The 27,097-nt window shown below is 38.2% G+C and overlaps 1 pseudogene; it reads left to right on the top strand.

The window, feature by feature from the left end:
• The window catches only part of LOC110212785 (large ribosomal subunit protein eL24 pseudogene), a 33,245-nt pseudogene extending 11,667 nt beyond the window's left edge, over positions 1 to 21,578 (top strand).
• The last annotated feature ends 5,519 nt before the right edge of the window (positions 21,579 to 27,097 follow it).

Below are 27,097 nucleotides of genomic sequence, written 5' to 3'. Positions count from 1 at the left end.
CTGGGTGTAGAATATTGTCCTTTTCTCTAGGAAAGGAGTATATATATGGTAAGGGACCTGGAATTCAAAGTTTAGCTAAGGTATGGCCATTGCCCTCATGGGACTTATAAACTGTTTGGGGAATTAAAAATAAAAACATAGATGACTGTTTTTATAAAATGTCATATGACAAATGAATTCAAGAGTTATACAAACTAGTGTTATTTGAGTTCTAAGGTGAAGAAAGTCCTCACCCAGCAGTTTCAGACATGGGGGCCAGATGAGAGGTTTAAAGGAGGAGGTGATACTCAGGTTGGGCTTTAATGGATAGAGCAGGAATTCAACAGATGAAGAGGAAGACAGAGGGATAGTCAATGAAGGACTTTTGTGTATGGCCAGCAAAGTCAAGGCTATTAGACATCTAGGCTTCCCTTTGACCATTGGTAATCACAGAAGAGAAATTCTACTGTGTGCCTTTGAAGGGTGAGATCCCACTGAAAGCAGGGATGACTCTCTACATTAACAAGCCCATTAAGTTAAGTTTTGCTAATCCAGATAAACAAACAGACAAAGGGATCTAACTGCTTGGAAAGGTAATACTTTCTTTTTTTTCTAGAAACATATGTTTGTAAACCATAGAACAGCCCAAGTAATTTCAGAGCGAGTCATTTCCGAAAGCACAATTACAAATGAGTAAAGTGCAATAGCTCCCCAAAGTATAGTCACAGTCTCTGCAGTGCATGTTTAATTGTAGCCAGACTTTGTAACCTTCATGTGGCCTGTGTCCTTGCCATAACCCTAGGCCCAAGCTCCCCTCTCCAACATATGGGAAAGTTTTTCGAGCTGATTGCTACAATCTGATTAAGGGAAGTTATGAAGCTGCCATTTATTCAGCGTCTTGTTACCACACTCTAACAGCTGCTTTAGAAAAGATTACCATTAAAGCTATTTTCTGCCTACTCCAATTCCAGCCTGTCTGTGGAAGTAAGTGTGATTGCTTGGATGAGTTTTTTGGGGGGTGCGAGGCTGGAGTCAAAGGAAAATTAATTGCAGTTTGGCAAATAATCTCCAAAAGTGGGAAAGGGGGGGTAAAGTGACCTGGGAAAGGGAAGAGGAAGCAGGCTTGCAAAGAGGACTTTCCTCCCCCTCCACCCCATTTTCCAGACTGAATTCCTCGGCATGTCAAGAGGACTTCCTTCCTTTCAGTGCACACACATGCAGATGGAGGCAAGTACAGGTGTTTCTTAGGACATGATGGACGTCAAGGTCACTTTTTAAACAACATTGCCCACTGATCATATGGCGAATCTACACAAAGGTAGTCAGCTTTTCTTGATAATTTGGTGATTTTGAGTGATTTGTAGACTCTCCAGTTATTGTATCGCCAGCTCACCAATTGATGCCATCAACTGTTATCTAGATCTGCTATTGGGGTAGGTTTTATATCCCTTCCCCCAAAAAAAAATTTCCAAAACTATTATAATTATAGTTATCATTTTGTGAAGCAGTGAAAACTGTTTTGGTTGCTATTCCCTAGCACCCTGCTCCCTCCCACCCCCTATGCATGAATGACAAGGTTAGTAAACCCAAATACCCCTCCAGTTCCAATTAGGTTCTCTTCATGCCTGCCCCTTGTTCCTCATTCCTCATTAGGCAATTTGGAAAATACCCTCATTTCATTGGTCCCTGTTAAACTTCTGTCCTCTCCTGCGGATGACAGGGCAGTCTCCTATTGGTGCCAGCTGACTCTTTGTTTAAAACTCTATATAAGTTTGAGCGCTCATGGACTCTGAGGTTTTTATCAGAGGGAGAAAGAGGATGTATGATCCCATATCCAGAAACTACCACACTGAGTGCTGTTCTCTATAGAGGGTAATGGGGCCTGCACACAAAGAATATTCTCCATTGGCCTCTGTACTCCTCCTTCCCTTGTGAGTAGTAGTAAAGTTGTATCCCCTGTGTAGCTCTGTAACTATTTATCTGAATTCCCCTACAAAACAGTTACAAAAATCCTATTTCCCAAGCTGCTTTCCACATTTCATGTGAGTCCCACAACATCCCTAGAAGGTGAGAGCTATAAGTTTTCTTTACAGAGGAAGAAATAGGTACTAAAAGATCTTAGGAGGTAACACAGATATAATTATCACAGGCGAGATTTAAACTAGTCTTCTTCATTCAAAGTCCAGTACTTTATCCACAATCATAATGAACACGTGTTTATTGAGTACTTACTATGTGCCAGACATTTCAAATACTAGTACTGCAATGAAAGTACAAAATAAATAAAAAGAAAACAAACAATCCCTATTTCTAACTAGGCAGCCTTGTACTGCAATATACATACACACACACACACACACACACACATACACATATGTATGTATGTGTGTGTGTATATATGTGTGTGTGTGTGTATATGTGTGTGTGTGTGTGTGTGTGTGTGTATGTGTGTATGTATGCATATTATTCCATAGGGAGAGACCTCTTAGGCAGCTAGATGGAGCAGTGTATATTCCTGGAGTCAGGAAGACTTGGGTTCAAATCTGGCATCAGACACTTACTAGTTGTGTGACACTAAGCAAGTCACTTAAATTCTGTCTGACTCAGTTTCCCCAATTGCAAAATGGGGATAGTTGCAGTATCTATTTCACAGGGTTATTATAAGGATCAAATGAGATATTTGTAAAATAATTATCATAGCAGGCAATTACAACAAAATACTTGTTCCCTTTTCTTAAGTACTAAAAAAAATGGAAGTCATGTTTCACCCTGAACCATTCTTACTTATTCTCATATTAATAGTATATATTTTCTATAAGGGCCTGGCCTAACACGGTGACTGGCATGTAGTAGGCACTAAGTAAATTCTTATTGATTGATTATCTCTATATTACATAGGACCCCAGTATCCTCTATAGCTACCAAATAACCTTACAGTAGCTCAAATGTGACCACTATACCGCCCTGCTCAAGAAATGGCTCCTTATTGCCTCTATGGAAAAAAAAAAAGAATAGCTCCTATTTACGTAGAATTTCAAAGTGCCTTAAATAAAAATTGTTATCTTTGAAATACTTGGAAATATCCTTGAAAATAAGTTGTCTTATTGTTATCCCAATTTTGTGGATGAGGAAACTGAGGCTAAAGAAGTTGGGGCTGGTTTAGAGCCACACAGCTAATAAATATTTAAAGTCGTGTTCAAATTCAGTTTTAAATGACTATAGGTGCAAGACTCTATTGATTATGCCAGCTAGGTCTCAACTTCTCACCTCTCAAGCCCTTGACAGTCTGCTTCCAGTCTCTCCTCCCAAGCTTGTGGAACATTGCTCTCCACACATTCTATTATCTGGTCACACTTTTATACACATGTTCATGTGATATGCACACATACATATATATATATGTATGTATGCATGTGCGTACACATATATATGTATATATAGTTGTCTGAATACTTTCCACCCCCTAGTAGAATGTAAATGTCTTATATTCCCAGGGCCTAGCACAGTGATTTGTACATAGTAGGGGCTTAACGGGGAAGGGAATAAGCATTTCTATAGTGCTTACTACATGCCAGGCACTATGGTAAGCACTTCACAGATATTATCTCATTTGACCCTCACAACCATCCTGTGAGGTAGGTCCTCTCATTATCCCTACCTTACAGTTGAGGAAAGTGAGGCTGAGAGATTAAATAGTGCTGTATTCCTCCATTGCACTGGAAGCTCTTTGAGGACAGGGACTGTCTCTTGTTTTTATTTGGTTTCCCAGAACTTAGCATAGTGCCTGGCACATAGTAGGCACTTAATAGATGTTTGTTGTATTGACTTTAACTTGTCCAGGGTCATGCCGCTAGTAGCTACCTACAGCTTGATTTGAATTCAGGTCTTCATGATTCCAGGCCCAGCACTCTATCCACTCACTGTGCCACCTCGCTATCAATATTAAATAATAAATGCTCATCTAATGGGATTATATTGAGGACAACAATAGGTTTTTGAGACAACCTAGTCCAGCACCTTCATTTTGCAGATGATATAACTAAGGCCCAAAGAGATTAAATGACCTTAGTCACAAATCTAGTAACTCCCTTTTCTATCTGTATAGGTTTTAGTTTGGAGGAGAACAGGCCTCCAAATTAAATGGAGTAAATTTCAGTGGAATAAGTTTGTGTTTGTAGAAGACAATCATGCTTAGGAAGGATACATTGAGAGTTTCTATCTCACATTTGTGCCTGAATCTATGATTCACAATGCCCTTTCCATTGCTTTACAAGGTTAATTTACTGAAGTTTGCCAGTAACCTGTCTGTCAAATACAATTATTGTTGAGATGGCATTGGAAGTCTTGGCAATTTCCTTCCTAACCTAGGCAGAAATCCTAACAACTGAGAGAATATTAAATGCTATGAATTCCTGTTACACATGTGAGCACCCCATTTGGTGAGGGGTGGGCTGGTACTTGAAAGTACACAGTGATTCTCTGCTCTATAACCAAAGACTGCAACCTTGAAAAATCCATGATCAGCTACTTTGTACTTCAAGTACAGTGGGGAGCATGCTGGACTTGGAATCATTGAGTTTGTCTTGGCTCTGCCTCTTACCTTCCTTGTGATCATTACACTTAACCTCTCTGTTCCTCTGATACCTCCTTTATAAAACAGAGAGATAGTCATATTTATGTCACTGACCTTATAGAGTTGCTGAAAGGAAAGTAAATCATTAATTAAAATGGCTCAACAAACTTACTGGAAAAAAAAGTATATAACTCAAGACTCTACATGAGACATGCATAGAATAATGGATTAGGAGCTAGAAAGGACAAAGAGCTAGGTGTCACTGTAGAGACTATGGAATATTCAGGGAGGACTAGACTTTTGGTACAAGGGTTTGCCAAGCCCTTTCCAGGGCTGCTCATCCACCTTTGGTGTCCACCTGGCACCCACCTTTCAACTGTGGCTCCAAGAAGCACCATGTGCAGCAGCCACACTCTAGTAAATTGTCTTGGCAGATGGACTAAATCAAATAGAAGGTAATCAATAGGCCTCAAATCCATTGGTGAGTTGGGGCAATGTCTACTTCAAGGATGTGAAGATGGAATTGGAGGACGAGAACAATTTGTTCCAATGGCCATGAAGGCAGTTGAAGCTGGTGCTGTGGAGGGCTTAGAGATTGGTTAGACTGTGTCCCCAGCCATTGCCAGTCATTTTGACTATTGTCTTGTCACTGGACTTAGATGGTTGTAAGAAAGAGTGAGGCTTAGGACTCTGCAACTTGCCTTACTTAAATCCCATTCACGTGCAAATTATGATCTCACTCCATAATGCCATTTGTCCTCTTCAAAAATGAAGGCTGAACAACAACACTATAAAGGACTGCACTTGGTGTCAGAAAGACCTGACTTCAAATCTGGCCCCAGACATATTCTAAATGTGTGGTCTTATACAAGTTGCTTAAGCCTCTCACCCTCAGTTTCCTGATAAAGATAATAGCACTTACTTCCTAGGGATGTTTTGAGTTCAAATGAGATAATACCTATGAAGTGCTTTACAAACCTTAAAGCACTAAGTGCTGCTGCTGCTGCTACTACTACTACTACTACTACTACTACTACTACTACTACTACTACTATCATTATTATTATTATTATCTAGTTCAACCCTTTCACTTTATAAATAAGGCAACTGAGGCCTATAGAAGTGAATTGGCTTATGTAATCCCCCAAAACACTATGCTAATAATTGGTCCAAGATATTGGCCAGTTAGTTGTCAAACGGGAAGCAACCTGAGCATCTGAGCTGCTCTTTTTAGTACAGCATTGTTTGCTGCTGATCCCATGTCAAATTGGAAAAGATGGTTGAAAGCATTGTTAGATTTCTGGCTCTGAGTTTATTCTCAGAGCAAACAAAGGAAAAGCAACTCCAGACAAAAAGGAAATCATGATCACATCAGAAAACCACAATGCAGCAGAGCCAAGCAGGAATCCAATAACAGCATTGGTAAGTTGGGCACTGCATAGATAGGGAATTGACATGACTTCTCTTAAGCAAAAGCAGACATTTTTTGATGAAGGAAAGACCAAGGGAAAAAGGGCCTCTTCCTTCTGGATAAGGGTTCTTTCTGTAGGATGATGGATGTCATGATCAACTTTTGCAATCAACTTGTTTTAAAGCTCCCAAACCTGCTGAGAGGAATTAGTGACTGACAGATGGCCCTCCATTTATATAGCCAGCCAAAGCGATAGGTCACAATCATCAGCACCTGGGGCCTCACCACAACTGCCAATGAGAAAGAAGAGCTATTGCCTAGAAATCTGAGCTCCCCTCATCTCAGCAAAACTCAACATGTGCAAAGTGGAGAATATTGTTGAAAGTTAACTTTTTGTTCTCTAGAATTCCCAATCTGCCTTATATTGTAGGTCAAGACACCAGGATGTTGACCATGGAGGATTGCAGCACATACATCAGTCATAAAGATGATACATGACCCAAACTCATAGGATATCATTAGATTGGAAAGTGGAATCCTAATTTATTATCTGACATCATTTTCCTCTTCCGTTAAATGAAAAAGATTAATTGACCTGTAAGTCTCCTTCCATTTCTCAATTTTCTTTTATTCTATAATTGTTTCTCTTTGGTGAGTATCCCAAACCCTCATGATTGTAATTATCATCTGCCTTTTACTTAGCAAGAGAAAGTAATTTCTTTCCTCTCCAGCCTACACTCTGAATTTTCTCTACAATTCCAAAAACGTGTTCATTCTGAAAGTTCACTCTAGTCCTGGAATTCACACACTTGGATGCCCTCTGAGTACATGGATCTTCAGATAACTTTCCTTTAAGGAGGGTTCCCAGGCCAATCAAGTCTTCATTCCTCTCCAGGCTGCATTATGAACTTTCTTTCCCAGTCTCTTCAGCCTTCTTTTGATTCCCTTCCCCCATACCCTGTTCTTTATTTTCTTTTTGTTTACTGTCTCCCCCCAATTCACTGTAAGCTCTTTGAGAGCAAAAACTGTCTTTCTGCTTATATTTGTATTCCTAGCATTTAGCATAGTGCCTGGCACATAGATAAGCACGTACTAAATGCTTGTTGTTTGCTTTTTAAATGACTGACATATGGGCATACCTAAGACATAAACAGTGGACTTTCAAAGATTAACCAATAGCTGGACTTGAAGGTCATTTTAGTTACCAAGGTTATGGAAGGCACTTGGTAGTAGCATGGTTATCACTGATATTTTACTTAGATATTTTAAAGAAAAATTCGTGCTTTCTAAGAGTTAGATTGGGACGTCCCTGGGGAAAAAATTAAGTAATCTGCTAGAAATTTAAGGACTACATCTTAAAACAGAACTCTATGCACTGATGTCGACAAAGTAGGAGAATCATAAAAATCAGCACTACCGGGTTATAAAAATTAAAAATCAGAGAGCTATTTTTAGTGAAACAAGAAATAGATGCATACTTTAGGATCTAGATAAATGAAATAACTTTAGGATTCTGTGACATGATTTACAGCTAAATCTAAGAAGGGTGAATGTCTAGGAATGATATAAAACAGCTTGAAATAGCAAGGGTAATGCAGACCACCACAGAATCAAAGAAATTGTTAAGAGATAAAGATCATATGGACCCATACACAACGGCAAAATTGTGCTGATGTCTTAATGTCTTCACCTTCATCACAGACAGGGGAAGAATCCTAAAGAGGAAACAGTAGCTTTCTATCCAGATTTTCATTATTGCCCGTGAGCTCCTACAATGTGTAAAGAACTTGCTATGATGGATGACATGAACCTCATTTCAACTTTTAAAGAACTAAATGTTGTACTGAGAGCTATGTAGAAAGGACCCAAAGGTTTTTCCACTGTGGTTTTCACATGGAAACAGACTTTCCATAGCAGAACGGCTACTTTTGCTTAACACATGTAGTTCCAAGCAAATCCCAAAGGATTTTAGATACACCTAGGTCACAATTAGTTCAAATAATAGATCTCATGCACTCATCACATTATTTAAATTCAAACAGCATATTTCCATTGAGTTGGAAACAATAACCATATTTATATAACTATAACTTTGAACAGTACAAATTTGTATACGTGAGATCACTTCATGGGATTCATTATTCACATTAATCAGAGCAATACAGTCACTTTTAATTTAAAAAAAGAACAGTAACTATCTCAGTGGTGTCTGCTACTGATCCGAATCCTTGTAATTAGTTATTGACATTTGCTACAAAAAAATTGTGATTTTTAAATAGCAAAAGTGTTTCACATCATTTTATCATTATCAATACTGGTAGCTTCACTATAAATACCAATGAGAGACTATACAGAAATCTGGACCTCCTCATTCAAGTGACCCATACATCAGGCAAATCAGACAAGATAATGACTATGGGAGATTAGAAGGACACATATAAGATATATATGGATGATAAGATGTGGAGTAACAGCAGTCTATATAAGTAGATACACAAAATAAATCACTGATTCATCAAAGTATAACTAACAGATCCAGTCTCTTACTACTTTAAGCAGGTTTAATTGCTCTGAAAATGTTCAACAGTATAAGTCTATTGCACAGGAGTAAGGTTGGATATATTTGACTATATTTAATTCAAATACATGCTGCATTTGACTCATTTCCTATTGTTAGTGAAATGATACCAAAATTATAGGTTTACTTCCATTTGTACTATACTCAACGACAATTGTCATTGGTGACACAGAGGTAAAAACATCATTTAACTAGATCACTTAGGTTATACGTTGTTTGCAATGACAGAGGAATAGAAAATAATTGTAGGAAGGCTAGTGTGGGTTTTGAAAGCCTGGTAGATAGAATAGAAGTGATTGATTAGAAGTTTGAAAGATGTCTGTTGTATTGTAAAAATTGTATTGTAAATTGTAAAAATATAAGATGGGAAGGTCATTTCCCTTATAGATGCCTAGGTGGGATTATGGATTTAAATTTAGAAAAGTGTGGGGCAGCTAGGTGGTTCAGTGGATAGAATACTGGCCCTGAAATCAGGAGGACCTGACTTCAAATGGGGCCTCAGATGCATAACACTTACAAGCTGTGTGACCCTGGGCAAGTCACTTAACCCCATTGCCTAGCCAAAAAAATAAAATAAAAAATAAAAAATCTAGAGAAGTGGGAGTAATTATTAACTTTAGGCACTGTTTATGAACTAGAAAGAGCTAGAGATCATTCACTTATTTCAGGGCCTATCATTCATTCATTTATTCATATATAAAGAAGGAAGAATCATAGCTCAGTGCTCATGCAGAAATAGACCACAAAAACGAACAATAGTTGAAAAACTCGCTATCATACATTCCCTAGAATAGGGTAGCCCTTTTTTTTTAGGACCGAGGGTGAGGGTATACAGTAAACTTAGGATACTCAGGTAGGGAGCTCGAGGCTGGGTATAGAATACCATAATCCCTTGACAACTTGATTCCATAATAATAACTTACAACCCTGGACTAATACAGAGACTCAGGAATATGCCAGGAGAGAGGGATCCATGACTCTCAATCCTGTTGTTACTACTGCTCTGCGGCTTCCAATAACCTTACATACTCTATCTATACTTTTTCTATTTATTATCTGCTTACCATGATGTAAAAGGATGGTTTGACCAATTATATCAGTTTGGTTCCCTTTTGGGGGATCCCCTAAATATCTTGGGAAATTGAAGGCTTGGAGAAAAGCACTAATAATTCACACATAGCTTCAACTTGTCCCAAGGGTACTAACTGGCACAGAAGCAGACTAGGGAAGCCTTTCCCCAGAATTCTATTCAGTTCCAGAGCTCTACTTTTTTCCTGACACTTTGCTTCACAAAAGAGTAGAATCCAAGGAACCTCCTTAGATCCATACTGTGATAAAGAGGTGGTTGTTCTCTTGCCATTCGAACCCTCTTCTTCTGTTCTTGATTCCTTTTGACTCCTCCATGAACTTATTCCATCCTGCCTCCACTCAAGGGTGTACTGGGGCCAGCTCATACAAGAGCCAGTTGCTAAATTTTCAGTTTAAGAATTTGCCCTTCTGAAATTGGCAAAAGCTACAAATCTGGGCTTGATTTATTATTTTGTTGATTGACTAGACTTAAGAAAGTGAAGGAGAAACCATGAATAATGCAGATTAAATTTAAAAGTGTTGGGACTATAATCCTGCACCCCCCCAGTTGTTAAACATTTACGAGCACACCATTGCCTCCACCACTTTCTTACATCTTCAATCTCTTCTTAGTCTCCTGGCTCCTTTACAACTACCTACAAACATGCCACCCACTGGGGAGTTATTCTAATCAGCTTTGAGACTTGGCAGCAAAACTGTCTTGGATTAGAGTATGATTGGTCAAGCCTTTCCTCAGCTATCTCTAACTGGCTGGCTCCAGATGGTGCTTCATTCCATCCAGCTTCCACGAGGGGCTAGTCATCTCAACATTTGCTTTGCCAACACAACCCCAGTCCCACTTTCAGCTTCTTGCCCAGGGAAAAAATAAACAAGTCAATGACTGTTTTTTGAGGCAATCAGGGTTATAGGCAACTTGTCCAGGGTCACACAGCTAGTAAGTGTCTGAAGATAGAATTGATCTCAGATCCTCCTGACTATAGGACTGTGCTGTATTCACTGTGCCACCTAGGTTCATAACAATCTACTCTTCTATGGCTTTGCCCATAATCCCTGTAAATTAACTAGATCAAAGCTAGCTTCTTTGGCCATCATCACTCTCTGGAACTTGTCCTTATTCACCGTCAGTAGGATACAGGTTGCTTTAGGGAAGGTTCTGGTTCATTTTGACACTTGCTGCCTATGAACTTAGGTAAGTCACTTAAAATGTGTAGGCCTCATTTGCAAAATGGGGCTATTGCACTATATGATCTCTGAGATCTTTTCCAGCTCTATGATCACTTAAAAAAATTGTATCCCCAGAAGGTAAAACAACTATGTGCTTTTCACATAGTAAGTGTTTAACAGACTTGTTGGCTGATTGATTGATTGATTGATGCCTGGCTGTCTTCCATCCATTAAAAAAACAAACAAGCAAGCCACTCCACTTGGCCCTTCCTGCTCCCTCAAGCCAGTGAAGCTTTTCCTTTCTTTCATAACCAAATTTCTGCTTCCTCACCTCCAAATCTTTTCTTAACACTACAACTGCGTTCTGAACCCAACCTGTGCTAAAACTTCTTTTTTCAGGTCAGTTAAATTAGTTAAATTTAGTTAAATTTAATAATCTGTTCTCAATCCTCATGATTCCTGGGCTCTTGGCAACTTTTGACATTATCAAGCAGTGAAGCACCCCCATTCTTCCTGGGTACTCTTTCATTCCTATGTTTTTGTGGTACTGTTTTCTCCCGTCTCTCTTCTTCTGTGCTGGACTGCTCCTTCTCATTACCCTTTGCTATATTATCATTTGTTTCACCCCCAATCATGAATATTCCCCTATACCTCTGTTCTGAGCCACCTTAACATATTTTTCTTTCTGAACCATCTATATTGGCGATCTCAGCTTCTATTAGTAATATTATCCTGAATTCAAGACTATGTAGCTAGCCTAGCCCTCTTCTCTCTCTTGAATCCCAGTCATGTATCCAACTGACCACTAGATAGCTCTATGTGCATGCCTCATTCCCAAGGAAAATAATTACCCTCTCTCCCTAATCTGCCTCTCCTCCAGACTTCCTTATTTCTTTTAAGGTTACTACCACCCTTTTAGTCATGCTGAATCCTCAGAGCCGTCTTCAATCTTCACTCTCCCAATATTCCTCCGAGCCAACTTTTGTTTAAACAGTTGTGAAGTCTTTGATTCTAATTCCATAGCATCTCTCATGTCTGTCTCCTCTTCCCCATTCACACAATGACCACTCCAGTTGAGACCCTCATCATTTCTGCTCTGTACTATTGGAATAGACTCCCAATTGGTCTTTGTGCTTCCAATCTCTTTCCCCTCTATTACATTATCCACATAATAACTGCCCTAGATGGGTATCTAGGTGTCAAAGTGGATAGAGTGCCAAGCCTGGAGTCAGGAGGACCTGAGTTCAAATCCAGTTTAAGACACTTACTAGCTATGTGACTTGGGCAAGTCACTCAGTTCATCTATAAAATGAGCCAGAGAAGGAAACAGCAGACCACTCCAGTAACTTTGCCAAGAAAACCCCAAATGGGGTCCCAAAGACTTGGACATGACTAAATAACAATAACTATATCTTCCTAAAATTCAATTCTGCCCATTTCTCTCTTATCCAAGAATCTTCATTGGTTTGTATTGCCTCTAGGATAAAAATATACATTTCTCTGCTTGATTTTAAAGCCTTTTATTTGAAATCCTTTATCAGTTGATTACAACCAGCTTTTTCATTCTTTCACATTATTCCCTTTCATACACTCAGTTAAACTGCCTAATTTTGATTTCTCCAACTCCACATTCTGTATCTCACATCTGTGACTGCACAGTCTGGTCACTCATTGGCAGAGTGGACTTCCATTTCTCTCAAAATACTCAGCTTCCTTCTGGGTATCATCTCCTATGGGAAGTCTTTTCTCATCCTTTTAGCTCCCTTCTCAAATTAGCTTGTACTTTCTTACCATGTAAATATTGATTCTCCACAGTAGAAAGAAGTAAGCTTTTTTTTTTTAATAGGGGCCCCTTTTATTTTGATTTGGATCTCATAGGCCTAGTGTATTACTTTGTGCACAGTAAAAGTTTAATAAATATTTGTAAAATTAATGACCCCAGGAAGGCTACCTCATGAAATCAAGGAGATAGGTGGGCATACTTATTGGGAAGATGTCACTTGGCCCTTTAAGATAGAGAAAATCCTCTTCAGGGCCAGAGCTAATAGCTAGCATTTAATAATAATAGTTTGCATTTACATAGCACTTTGAGGGTTGCAAAGTAGCTTAGAAATTTTATTTCATTTGATCCTCACAACAACCTTGAGAGGTAGGTGCTAGTATTATCCCTGTTTTATAGATAAGGAGAGAGAGTTGGCCAGCATCACACAGTAAGTATCTAAGGCAGGGTTTGAACTCTGGTCTTGTCGACTGCAGGTCCAGTGCCCTATCTATCATGCCACCTATCTCTCTCCCCAACTAGTAAAGGTCTCACCTAGTAAGTTTCCTTCTTTAGTAAAATTAATGCAACTTTCAGCCTAATGACAGCTACAGCCTTTCTCACCCACATGTGCCACCACTTCCAATTTACTATCTTGTCATTTTTAGTACATCCTTTTTATTAACTTTGTCTATAGCTGAGCCTAACTGGTAGGTACAATCTTCAGGACCTTTCTCTAAAACACAGTCAGTTCCCCATATCTGTCTATGTACTGCTGGCCAATCTGCAAACCTTTCTCTAGCACTAGCACAATAACTGAGGGGTAATTCAGGCATTTATTTGTAGGCAAAGGTCTAGTCATTATTATTTGTGTCTTCTTTGTGAGGTGTAATGGGAGAAATAGAGAAAAGTTAAAATTAGAAATCTTTACCCTGTTATCATTATGGTTTTCATTCTTGTTTTTGAAGATGTCAGATAGAAACGGTTAAGGGACAATTGCTCTCTTAGAAATGTGGGGGGGTTTTTGCTCAGTATTCAACAGATGGATAAAATGATTGCCCTTTATAATTTAATAAAGCATTGATGTAAGGCTCTTTTAAAATACGTTTCGGACAACTACAGTAGCAAATAAAATTATAGGAATGATATCTACTTTCTCTTGTTCTGGCATAGTTTTGATTTCCTCTGCTTTATCTTTATATTTTCAGAACTTTTTCACTTACATAGTTTGAAGGTTGCAAGCATTCAGTAAGTATTCATCTATGAAAAATACTTTTCTTAAATATTGATGATTCAGTGTTATGCTGGGATGAATATGGGAGATCATGCAATGCAATGTATTTTTTTTTTAATTATGAGGGCTATTTGGAAGTTTGCAATTTTGTTATGGGTAAGTGTTATTTACTAATTTCCAAAGAACAGTAATCTTCTGGTATATATTTCTGGCTGGTTTTTCATGCTAAATGCTTCTCCACCTGCAGTAATAGGTTGCATAGATCTACCATTCTCTTTCAAAAATTGATATCAATGAAGAAATCTGGGTACCCTCAGGACAACCTTTCCAAAGCTTTGAGAGAGCAACGATCTGATCTTATACCATAATCAGAAACCCTTCTGTTTCTGTAAACAAATCAATTAATGCATCAGCATTTATTAAGTGCCTTCTATGTAGGCATTGTCCTGAATGCTGGGGAGACAAAAAGACAAAACACGGCAAAAAACAGTCTCTTTCTTCAGAAGCTTGAATCTAATTGGGGAGACAGTATGAAAACAAATGTATACAAAGCAAGTACATATAGGATAAATAGTAAATAATTAAGAGAGGGAAATAATTCTAGAGCTCTAGGATTAAAAGGAGTTGGGGAAGGCTTTCAGTAGAAGATGAATGGTTTGGCTATCTTTGTCAACATATTGTTTGTTGAGTTTTTGTGGTTATGATTATGATTATGATTATTGTAGTCCTATTCAGATGCCTCATTGTGGTATGGCGATGAGCCTAAGTTTTTGAAGACTATCAATGGAGCCTGAGTTCTGGCAGGCTTTACTATATTGGAAATGCTTCAAGTAGGGTCCTGGCAATGGGAGACTCATCAGCCGTAAGTACTCTGGCCTCTTGATGATGAGTTCATTGATTATGGGAGCCTGTTAATAGCTTAAAACTATATATTACCCTTACAATTGCAAACTATTTTTCATATCTTCACAGAATGTCATAATTGAAAGGAACTTCGGAGATTATTTAAACAACTGGACAAGGAATACCTTTATGACACCCCTAAGAAGGGATCATTAGTCCTTTGCTTTAAGACCTCTAATAGAAGAGCAACTCACAACTTTCTGATGTAGTCTATTCTATTTTCACAATGCTCCATATTTTTTTCCAGGAAGATTTTCCTTACATTGAGCTGAAATTTGCCTCTTTGTAATTTTTACTAGTTCCTCTGAGTTTTGCTCTCTGATGCCAAGGAGAACAAATCTAAATCTGTCTCACACAGGATAGCCCTTTACATAATCCAAGGCATAAAACAGTATTTCACTTGATCCTCACAACTACCATGTAGAGTAATGTATTATTTTTACCCCCTTTAGATTCTAAACTAATTATAAATTGCAATAGATTATAAACTGAGAGCAAGAACTGTCTTTTAAGTCTTCCTTTCTATAGCACTTAACAAGGTACTACATAGTAGGTACTTAGTAGGTACTTGATAAATGCTTCTTGATTTGACCATTTGCATGAACAAAAAAAAAAAAGGAAGAAAAGAAACTATCCATACTCTCAATGAGTTTACATTTTACAAGTGAGAATCCTCTAGCAGTTCCCTCCAGATCTGAAGTTTCACTTCTGAATGATGCTCTCTCATTCAGACATAACACATAATTGATTTAGCTAAGTTGGTAAAGGAGACCCAGATGGTTGTCTGAAATGTTATGATGCTCGCAAACTTGAATAGCTGCGTTAATCTCCACCTTCTGTGGCTTTTATCAAATTGCTTTTGAAATGTGTTCTATATTTGCTTAATTTCCCGTATATCCAACTAGTTTACACTTGGGGAAGTGATTTTTTTGTACATCAGGAAAAAAACAACAACAACAACAACCTTGTAATATAAATTTTATTTTGTTTTTTGTTTCATCTCATCAGCCCTCCTAAATCTGAAAGGTGTCTAATTGAAAGTAATTGACATCTGGAAGGTAACAAACTCACACAGGTGGGTAAATGAACAGAGGCCTATGTAGCCAGGAAATCTCAGTAAGGAAAGTTCTTATCTGACTTCAGAGTCTGTGGTCTCTCCTGGAACACCCTCTGTTGGCTCCAGTGGGACTCTACATATGAATCTTTCCCCTTTGTTTAATGGGTGCATGCTTGTCGAAGAAGTCCCAGTCTCTGTTTACTTCATAAATTAATGTGTTAATTGCACACACAGTGCTGTCTATTAAAGAGGTGTGTGTGTGATGGCCTCCAGCTGGGGACTTGCAGGGATCCTGTCATGGATATCATTACAATGAGCAGTTTCACAGACTTTTTTAATGCGCTCCTAAAAGGAACAATTATAGCCGTCTTAACATCTGCAGTCGAAACATGTTTAGAGAATGTCTCTCTCTCCATCTCCCTTTTATTAGATCAAGTTGCATAATATCCAGTTAGCCTTAATGCCTTATCTGAGGCACTCTGTTTTCAGAAGATATTCCTCTTCACTGCTTTCCTTCCCCCCCCCCACCTTTTCTTTTTCCTTTTTAAGGAAACCGATTTTGAATGTAACCTTTGGAAATTCTTCTCTAACTGGTTCCGTCTGTTCCCAATTTCTTGTCTAAACATTGAGAAATATACACATACATTTTAGTGTGAATCTGTTTGACCTTTCAGAGAGAACTGGCACCACCACTGAGTTCTGCAACTTGCTTTGGAGTGTAAGGTCTGAAGTGGTGGCCACCTGTTTCTGCAGTTCATCTATTTTCCCCTGCTGCATTTTAGCCTGTCTTCTACTCACTTCCCATTCTCTTGACCAAACAAAAACAACAAAAATGATCTCAGATTTAACAGCAACACCAGCAGCAAACTTCATTGAAACCAAAGACCACTGCAGTCAAGAATCTAAAATTAGGACAATTCTTATCCACAGATTTATGGAGTATTTTGTGACTGGTGTTAATTTTGTGACAATGACAATACAGCCAATATATCCTAGCCAGATAGACACATAAGATTCAAAGTTCCTGGAACCTATCCATTTGAAAGACCAATGTTATATTGGAGACACCAATATTTTTCCCAAGAATTTTTTTTTTCTGGTTTTGCTGTTTTGTTTTTGACTCAACATTCCTATTGTCCTCTGTAGGTATATTCTTCTTTCTTGTTTGCTTAGAGTCATATCATAAAAATTCATAGAAATGAATTAACTATTTGCTGGATTACTGATGGTGATTGAAATGGGAGAGAATTGAGGTTGGATGTTCTTAGCTTATGGGACTTTGATGATCAATCTAATTGGTTCACTTGCTTCCATCTGAGCTTTGCAATTTACTTATGTGACCTTGGGTAAGTCACTTTCCCTGTCAAGAACTCTTTAAAAAATTAAAATTTTTTGTTAAATTTTAAGCCCCAAGATGTCTCCCTCTGTCCCTCCCCACCCCACACTAGAGAAGGCCACCATTTCACACACACACACACACACACACACACAAAACACTATATGTACTTCTATTTATCAGTTGTTCCTCTAGAGGTGGATAGCACCTTCCTTGATAAATCCTTTGTAATTGATCCCTATTATGTACTCTTGTTTAAAACCAGACTCATTATCTCTCCCACCAAAGCCTACTTTTCCTCCTAACTTCTCTATTTCTATCCAGAGCAACACCATTCTTCCAGTCATACTTGAATGTTCATTCTTACTTACTGTCCTTCCCCCTCTGTATCTAATCGGTTGCCAAATCTTATTTATTTTACTTCCCTGACATCTGAAGTTTGTCACCTTCACTCTACTTAAACAATCACCCTAGTGCTGGCCTCCTTCACCTTTTGTCTGGACTATCACAATAGTTTTCTATTTGGTCTTTCTAACTTTTACCTCTCCCCTCTCTGATGCATCCACCAGATAATTGTCAAATTGACAGGTCTGACCACTTCATTTCACTCCCACTTCAAGAAGCTGCGATACTTTGCTATTGCCTCTGGGATGATACACAAATACCTAGATTCCATTCTCAGATTCTTATACCTTGTCCCTTCTTATGTGCCCTCTACCAAACAAATTGGTCAATTTCCTGTTTCTTATATGTAACATTTCATCTCACACATATATTCCTTTGTGCAGGTCCTCCTCAATGCCTGGAATATCGTCCTCCCTTAATTCTATCTTTTAGAACCCCTACTTTCCTTCAGTGCTCAGTTCAAGTACTATTTGTGGAAAGATATCCTTCCAAATTCCCTTAGGTGTTAGTAACTCCCCCTATTAAAATACACTTTATTTTTATTTTGTCTATATCCCATATTTGCTTGACTGTAACCACATTGTATTGACTTATTCCCTCCCCCTTCCCCACAACACACACACACACACACACACACACACACACACCTGAAAATGGTACTTAGGCACCATCTCCTTTTGATATTGTTTTCCTCAGCACTTAGAAGTTTATGGAATATAGCAGATGTTTAATAAATGCATAATCATTGATTGTGCCCCATTTTCCTTATTGGGTAAATGAAGGGTCTAGACATTATGACTGCTAAAGTCCCTTCCAGCTCTAAGTCTATAATTCTTATACAAGTGAAATGGTGACAATGGTACAGCAAAAAAAGAGTGACTGAGGGTACAAAAAAATATTGCCTCTGGTATGCTTTCCCCAAGAATGTGCATGGCAAAAGGTGGATACTCTGGGTGACAATCTTGTTTGGTAATTTTAATGTCTGTCTGCTCCTTTCTCAGACTGCTCTGCCTTCTACTGAAATATGTAAAAGAGCTGAGTGAGAAGGAGAGATTGGCATCTCTGGGACTGAAGCTCAATAAATATGTATTAGACAGAATTGAGGTTGGTATGAACACCTGGGCTCACAGTACTACACATGTCCTATGACTGAATGCATTTAGAAGGAAAGCAAAAGGCCTGAAGATGAGGGGATTGGAGGAAAACCTTCACTTAAAGTCTGCAAGTTTGGTCAGCTTCCAGAATGAAACACATTTCAGATGATTAATTGGAAAAGAACACCCTGCCTGCTAGGTATAAAGACAGACCTGGGGTGGGGGGAATGACAGATTGCCAAAGATTCAGTTGCAGGCCAACAAGAGCCTAAAATACTTTTACCTACTTTTACTTCATATCATATTTAGACATAGCCCAATGATGATACTAAGAGCTCAACAACTATAATGTCATAATGTTGCTGTGTGCTCTTAAAACAAATTTTAAAAAAACAAAGGGATTAGCACTGAAAGGACCCTTGGAGAAGAACATCAAATTTGCCACCTTCATTTTGTAGGTAAGGAAGGCTAAGGTAATTTGGTGCAGGGGAATGAGCACTGGGTCTGAGAATAGAGGTCTTAGATTCAAATAGAAGCCCTAGGTTCAAATCTGAGCTTTACTACTTATTACCTATGCGGCCTGGACCTCAGCTTTTTCTTGTGTAAACTGATGAGGTTGAAGCCAGATGTAAGGTCATTTTCAGCTCTAGCTATTTGATCTTAGACAATGAAGTGACTTGACTGAGTTAATCTAGGTAGTGAGTACACTTTCAAGTTTAATCTGCATAATTGACATTTTTTAAACTTAGACAATAAAAAACCCAATAAATCAAGCCCTGATTTGTAATGATTGATGTTTTTGAGGGCTAAATGTTCACATTGAAAAATTTTAAATTGGTCAGAGTTGGCGCCAGCACACCCCTGCAAGTTCTTGACCCAAATCCACAGACATAGGTAGAGAATGAATTGGGTGTGAAGGCACACCTGGATGGGCCTGGTCCACGCTCTTTGCAAGCCTATGCTCAAATCCCAAGACACCATGCCAAAGATATTTTATTTCCTACTATCACCTCTCGCCAAAGTATTCAAAGCTCTTTATAACCTGGACCCCTCCTACCTTTCCAAATCCTCTTACATCTTATTCTACAATCCAGTGAAACTAGCCTTCTTGCTATTCCCTGCCTATAACATTCATTTCCTGAATCCTAGCTTTTTCACTGGTGGTCTTCCATGTCTATGACATTTTTCCTATTAATCTTTCCTTCCCGGCTTCCCCAGATTCCTTCAAGTTTCAGCTTCTGCAAGAAACCTTTCCAGTACTCCTTAATTTTCATACCTTCCCTCTAAGATTAGCCATAATTCATTATATGTATATATATATATATATATATATATATATATATATATATAAATACATATACATATACATATATAACTTATTTGTACATAGTTGTGCATATTGTCTTCCAAATTATACTGTGTGAGTAGCTACTGGCTTTTTGTTTTATTTTGTTCTTACCTTTCTTTGAATCCCCAATTCTTAGCATAGTGTTTGGCATATAGAAGGCACTTAATAAATACTAGCTGACTGACTAACTTAAAACAACTTTTCTTGTTCCTATTCTACCCCTTGAAAAAGAACCAAAGATTCTGTAGGCTTAACTTTATTCTGGGTATAAACAAAAGTTCTATAACCATGGATTAAAATTTTAATTTCGAAAATAGACCATGCATGTATTTCAAATTGTTATCCATTCCATTGAAACTTGTAAAACATCAAAGTGTGGAGGGGAGAAAAATATAAATTTTACTGAAGTTCAGGTTAGGTTTAACATTATTAAGACACTGATGAGTAAATTTCCTCTTTTTTCCTAAATGTTCTATAGGAGTTTTTAAAGTGTGCTCATCTTTCTTTTTGCTAGGCAATAGGGTTAAGTGACTTGCCCAGGGTCACACATCTAATAAGTGTCAAGTGTCTGAGGGCAGATTTGAACTCAGGTCCTTCTGACTCAAAGGCCAGTGATCTATCCACTGCATGACCTAGCTGCCCCCATCTTTTCATTAGAAAAAAATGCTTTATTGTATTGGTGAAAGCAAAGTCATAATTTTTTTAAACTTCTTCACAGAATAGAAGTAGCTGCCAATATAATTCTACCTGTTTCACAGAAGGGAGAGGAACCAAGAACTATATTTTCTTCAAGTTGAAAGGGACCTTAGGCATCATCTAGTACAACCCTCTTATTTTGCACATAAGGAAATGGAAACCCACAGGGGTTAACTAGCTAACTTGCACAAGGTTATATAGCTGATTAGTGACAGAAACACATTAGAGCATGACTTTTCTATATCTCTAATCATCTTTTAACGAGCTATCCCTTTTTTCTGAATGACTTGCCTCTATCCCACTCTGGATCCTATGATTAATCATCTCATTATGACTTACCATTTATGTAATATCACAGAGAAATTTTGGTTTCAATTCTATCTCACATAGTTCAGTTGGATAGACCCTGGTGTTCATCGCGTACAGGCAAAAGAATTATAATGGTTTTCTCTTCGCCATCTTCTTCCCGTTTGCAGCCACGAAGGTGGAGCTGTGCAGCTTCAGCGGGTACAAGATCTACCTGGGTCACGGGAGGCGCTACCCCCGCACGGACAGGAAGGTTTTCCAGTTTTTGAATGCAAAATGCGAGTCTGCATTCATTCCAAAGAGGAACCCCCGGCACATCAATTGGATTGTACTGTGTAGGAGAAAACACAAGAAGGGACAATAGGAAGAGATTCAAAAGAAAAGAACTCGCCGGGCTGTTAAATTCCAGAGGGCCATCACTGGGGCTTCTCTTGCTGATATAATGGCCAAGAGGAACCAGAAACCTGAAGTTCTGAAGGCCCAACGAGAACAAGCCATCAGGGCTGCCAAGGAAGCAAAAAAGGCTAAGCAGGCGACTAAGAAGACATATGCATCTGCTGCTAAGGCTCCTACAAAGCCTGCACCTAAACAAAAAATAGTGAAGCCTGTGAAAGTTTCTGCACCCTGAGTTGGTAGAAAACGTTAATTGTCTACTAAATTGGATTAAGTAAAATAAAATTTAAAGCAACTGTGTTGAAAAAAAAAGAATTATAATGGTCAATCCTATTCTCTTAAAGAAATGTTTCCCTTGATGCCCATCAATTGAGGAATAGTTTGACAAGTTGTGATATATAGTTGTGATGGAATGCTATTGTACTATAAGAAATGACAAAATGATAGTTTCAGAAAAAACCTGGAAAGGCTTACATCAATTGATGCAAAATGAAGTGAGCAGAACCAGAACACTGTAAGCAGTAACAGCAATATTATAATCCACAATAATTCCAAAGGATTAATGATGAACAGTATCTATCTCCAGAGAGCAAATTGATGAACTCTATGAAGTCTGAAGCATATTTGTCTACATTCATTAATTCTCTCTCTCTCTCTCTCTCTCTCTCTCTCTCTCTCTCTCTCTCCCTCTCTCCAATGTGGATGATATGGAAATATGTTTCACATGACTTCATATGTATAGTGGGGTTTCATATTGGTTGTCCTCTCAATGGGTGGAGAGGGGCTAGAGAGGAGAGAATTTGGAACACATACACAAAAAAGTTAAAAATAAATTAACATAATAAACAGAAAGGAAAAAAGTTCCCCTCAAACCAACTTTTTAAAACAAGGTACATGTATGTGTGGACAACCTTGGAAGAGAATGGAATTAGGGATGGAAGGCCCAAAGTGGAGACATTGACTTTGAAGAAGCTACCTTTGGTTGAGGGAACAAGGTAGGGACTCATAAGAATATTACTCACCGGAGGCATAAATAAAAGGGGAGTGAAGACATGTAGGAAGGAAGTACACCTTCCTTTTTTTCCCAATTAGTATTGCTATCTCAGCAGTTGTTGTGGTTTTTTTTTTGGCAATTAGTAGGCAATTTGTCTTTACTAATGTGATATTCTAAGTGGTCATATATTTAGTATTAGCGCCCTCTAAATTTCAGCACCTTGGGACAAAATCTTAAGTATCTTGTCCCACTTAAAACTGCTCATGGGTCTTATTTTTTCTCTCCATATAACCAAGTTAATTTCATTTTTAGGATTAAAAAGGCTAAAAACATGTGTTACACCTTTCATTTCTTTTTTTCTTTTCTTTTTTTTAATATAAATTTATTTATTTTTAGTTTTCAACATTCACTTCCACAAGTTTTTGAGTTCCAAATTTTCACCCCATCTCACCTCTCCCCCCACCCCAAGATGGCATGCTTTCTGAATATCCTTTCCCCTAGTCTGTCCTCTCTTCTATCTCTCTTCCCTTCTCTTATTCCCTTCCCCTTCCATTTTCCTGTAGGGCAGGATAGACTTCTGTACCCCATTTCCTGTATTTCTTATTTCCCAGTAGCATGTGAAAGCATTTTTTTTAAACATACATTTTTAAAACTTTAGGTTCCAAATTTTCAGTCTTCCTCCCTCCCCACCCACCTTCATTGAAAAGGCAAGCAACTCCATATAGGTTGCACATGTACAGTTATGCAAAATACATCCAAAGTAGACATGTTGTGAAAAACTAACTCTATTTCCCTTAATCCTATCCTGCCCTCCCATTTATTCTATTCTTTCTTTTGACCCTGTCCCTCCTCAGAAGTATTTGCTTCTGATTACCCTCTTTCCCAATCTGCCCTCCTCTCTATCATCCCCCTGCTCTCTTGTCCCCTTCTCCCCCTATTTTCCTGTAGGGTAAGACAGATTTCCATACCCAATTGAATGTGTATGTTATTCCCTCCTTAAGCCAAATCCTATGAGAATAAGATTCACTCATTCCCTCTCACCTTCCCCTGTTTCCCTTCCACTGTAAGAGACTTTTTTTTCTGTTTTTTTTTGTGAGATAATTTACCCCATTCTACCTCTCCCTTTCTTCTCCTGAGTATAATCCTCTCTCATCCCTTAATTTTATTCTCCAGATATGACCCCTTAATCTTCAACTCACCCTGTGCCCTCTATCTATCTATATACATACATATAATTTTTTCCTCCAACTACCCTAATACTGACAAAGGTCTCATGAGTTACAAATATCATCTTTCCATGCAGGAATGTAAACAGTTCAATCTTAATAAGTCTCTTATGATTTCTCTTTCCTGTTTACCTCTTCATGTTCCACTGAGTCCTGTATTTGAAAGTCAAATTTTCTATTCAGCTCTGGTCTTTTCATCAAGAATGCTTGAAAGTCCTCTATTTCACTGAATGACCATTTTTTCCCCTGAAGGATTATACTCAGTTTTGCTGGGTAGGTGATTCTTGGTTGTAATCCTATCTCCTTTGCCCTGCGGAATATTATATTCCTTGCCCTGCAGTCCTTTAATGTAGAAGCTGCTAAATCTTGTGTTATCCTGATTGTGTTTCCACAGTGCTTGAATTGTTTCCTTTTGGCAGCTTGTAATATTTTCTCCTTGACCTGGGAACTCTGGAATTTGGCTACAATATTCCTAGGAGTTTTCCTTTGGGGATCTCTTTCAGGAGGAGATCTGCGGATTCTTTCAATTTCTATTTTGCCCTCTGGTTGTAATGTATCAGGGCAGTTTTCCTTGATAATTTCTTGAAAGATGATGTCTAGGCTCTTTTTTTTTGATCATGGCTTTCAGGTAGTCCAATTATTTTTAAATTCTCTCTCCTCCTGGATCTATTTTCCAGGTCAGTTGTTTTTACAATGAAATATTTCATATTGTTTTCTAATTTTTCATTCTTTTGGATTTTTCTACTGTGTCTTGATTTCTCATAAAGTCACTAGCTTCCAATTGCTCTATTCTAATTTTTAAGGAAGTTTTTTCTTCAGTAATCTTTTGGACTTCCTTTTCCATTTGGCCAATTTTTCTTTTTAGGGCATTCTTCTCCTCATTGGCTTTTTGGACCCCTTTTGCCATTTGGGTTAATTTTCTTCAGTATTTTTTTGGGTCTCCTTTAGCAAGCTCTTGACTTGTTTTTCATGATTTTCTTGCATCACTTTCATTTCTCTTCCCAGTTTTTCCTCTACTACCCTTACTTGTTTCTCAAAATCCCTTCTGAGTTCTTCCAAGGCCTGGGACTGATTCATATTTTTCTTGGAGGCTTTGGATATAGGAGCTTTGACTTTATTGCCTTTTTCTTGATCTTCTTTTTCACCAAAGTAAGATAATATAGTCTGACTCTTTTTAAGCTGCTTGCTCATGATCCTGGCCAATTACTTGAGTTTTAAACTCTTTGTTAAGGTTACTAATCTGCTTCCAATGTGGAGAATGTACTGTCCCAAGCTTTAGGGATTTGTATAGCTGTTTTCAGAGATACTTTTAGGGACCTGTAAATTTTCAGTTCTTCCAAGGTGGTATGATAAGGGGCGAGGTGTTTACTACTTTCCTGGCCTGTGACCACAAGTACTCCTTTCTGTCCTGTAACTGTGAGGAGGGATTCCTCTCCACTGCCAGTACAAGCTCTACCATGCCAGTGCTCCTCCTCACCCCAGCACCTTGGCCCAGAACTGTGACCCAGATCCAAACACAGGAAAAGCAAGAGATTCCTGCCTCAGCACTGGCAAAGAGATCCCTGCAATCCCTCTCTGATCAGCCACTGGATTCCCCCTCAGTCTTTGGGCCGGAAGCTTGGGAAGCAGCTGCCCCCTACTAGAGCCACACTCTTGGGAAATGGAGCTGAGATCATGCCTTCCTGTCTCAGCACCGCAGAAACAGACTTTTCCCACTGACCTTCTAAGTTGTCTTTGGCATTCCTGGATTGATGAGTCTGGAAACCTCCACAGCTGCCCAAGATTCGGTCCTCTGAGGCCTGTTGCAGATTCCCTGAGGCCTATGCACCCTCGCCACTCTGAGCTGCGCTCCCAGCCCAGCAAGATATCTTTCTGATCAACCATCCAGGTTGTCTCGGGCTGGAAATTTGGTTCACTCTGTCTTTTTGTGGGTACTGCTGCTTCAGAATTTTTTTAGAGCCATTTTTTATGAGTATTTGGAGGATTTTGGGGGAGGGCTCAAGCAAGTCACTGCTTTCACTCTGCCATCTTGGCTCCACCCCCCTACACCTTTAATTTCATTGATAAACTACATTTGTATCTCAAATTGTTATCAATTCCATTGAAATTTGTAAAATGAGTAAGTGTGGAGGGGAAAAAAGTTTCATTTGTACTATTCTTAAACTAACTAGTTGGTTATATTTTCCATGTAACTGTCTACTTAGAGAATATTTGTTTCTAAATGTTGAAAAGTGGGCAGAAGAGACTAATCATCTCCTTAATCTCTGGGATTAGACCCTCAAACCTCAGACACATAGTAGGCACTTAATGAATAACTAGGTATTGGGGGCTATTAGTAGTAGTCTTGACCTATGTCTCACCACTGGATTGTTGGTGGGGAGGTGAATTATTCTGACCCTTTTGGCCATCAATCAAAGTGACTAAACTATTAATATTCTTTGACTTAGAGATTAAAACACTGGGCATATACCCTAAGGTCAAAAACAGAAACAAATAGAGCTACAATATATTAAAATATTCATAGCAATCCTTTTCTGGTGATAAGAAAGAACTAGAGTTAAAGTAAATACCTAATTGATGAGGAAATGCCTGAACAAAATGTGGTAATGAATGTAATAGAATATAATGATGAAGTAAGAAAGAAATGATGAATATGAGAAATCCACAAAAGTATGAAAAAATTAGTGTGAACTAATTGATGTAGAGTAAAATAAAGAAATCCAAAAGAATGACTGAAAAAATATGTAAATGAAAAGCTTACTAAAAAGGAAGCTGACCTTTGAGCAAATCAAATTAAACAGATTTCTTAAAGGAAAGATAATGAAGTATGCCTCTTGTACTTAGAAGAGAAGTAGAAGAGAACTAGAACAGAGTGTTGCACTGTATTTTAGATATAGTCATTACTATATTGGGGTTTTTGAGTAATTTTTTGTCTTTGTTCCAAGGAAGTGTTTAATTTGAAGGTAGGGGATGAGGAGAATATTTCCCAGAAATGACTTGGATTGAAAAACAAAAGGCATCAATAAAACATTTTTAAGACAGTGGAGCAGAATTCAAATTAGACATCAGACATCTGGGATTCCAATACAGTATACTTCCTATGACAATGTATTCATGAAAGAAAGAAAAAAACAGCACTAGAGAGAAAGTGAGAGGGGCAGATGGGAAATATATGTGTATGTATGTATGTATATATATATATATATATATATATATATATATACACATATATGTTTATAAATCATATATATATACACATATATGTTTATAAATCATATATATACATAACATATGTATTTATAAATATATATAAAATACACATATGTATTACACACACACACACACACACACACACAAATACAAACACACACATAAACAAAACCTTCACTCTAATGTTATCTGAGCTAGAGGAAGTGTAGGGCCTTTGGGAAGAGGTCCTTCACTCCACCAGTCTGTCTCTGCCCTAGGTAAGAACTGAGTGAGAGTATAATGGTGGTTCAACCAATACCATGAAGTGAAAAATAATTGAAAGGACATGCCTCATAGACAATG

The sequence above is a fragment of the Phascolarctos cinereus genome, unplaced genomic scaffold, assembly GCF_003287225.1.
Source record: "Phascolarctos cinereus isolate Bilbo 61053 unplaced genomic scaffold, phaCin_HiC Scaffold_726;HRSCAF=1367, whole genome shotgun sequence".
NCBI lineage: Eukaryota > Metazoa > Chordata > Mammalia > Diprotodontia > Phascolarctidae > Phascolarctos > Phascolarctos cinereus.
The sequence above is the reverse complement of the archived record's forward strand: the minus strand, read 5'-3'. Positions and strand labels throughout refer to the sequence as shown.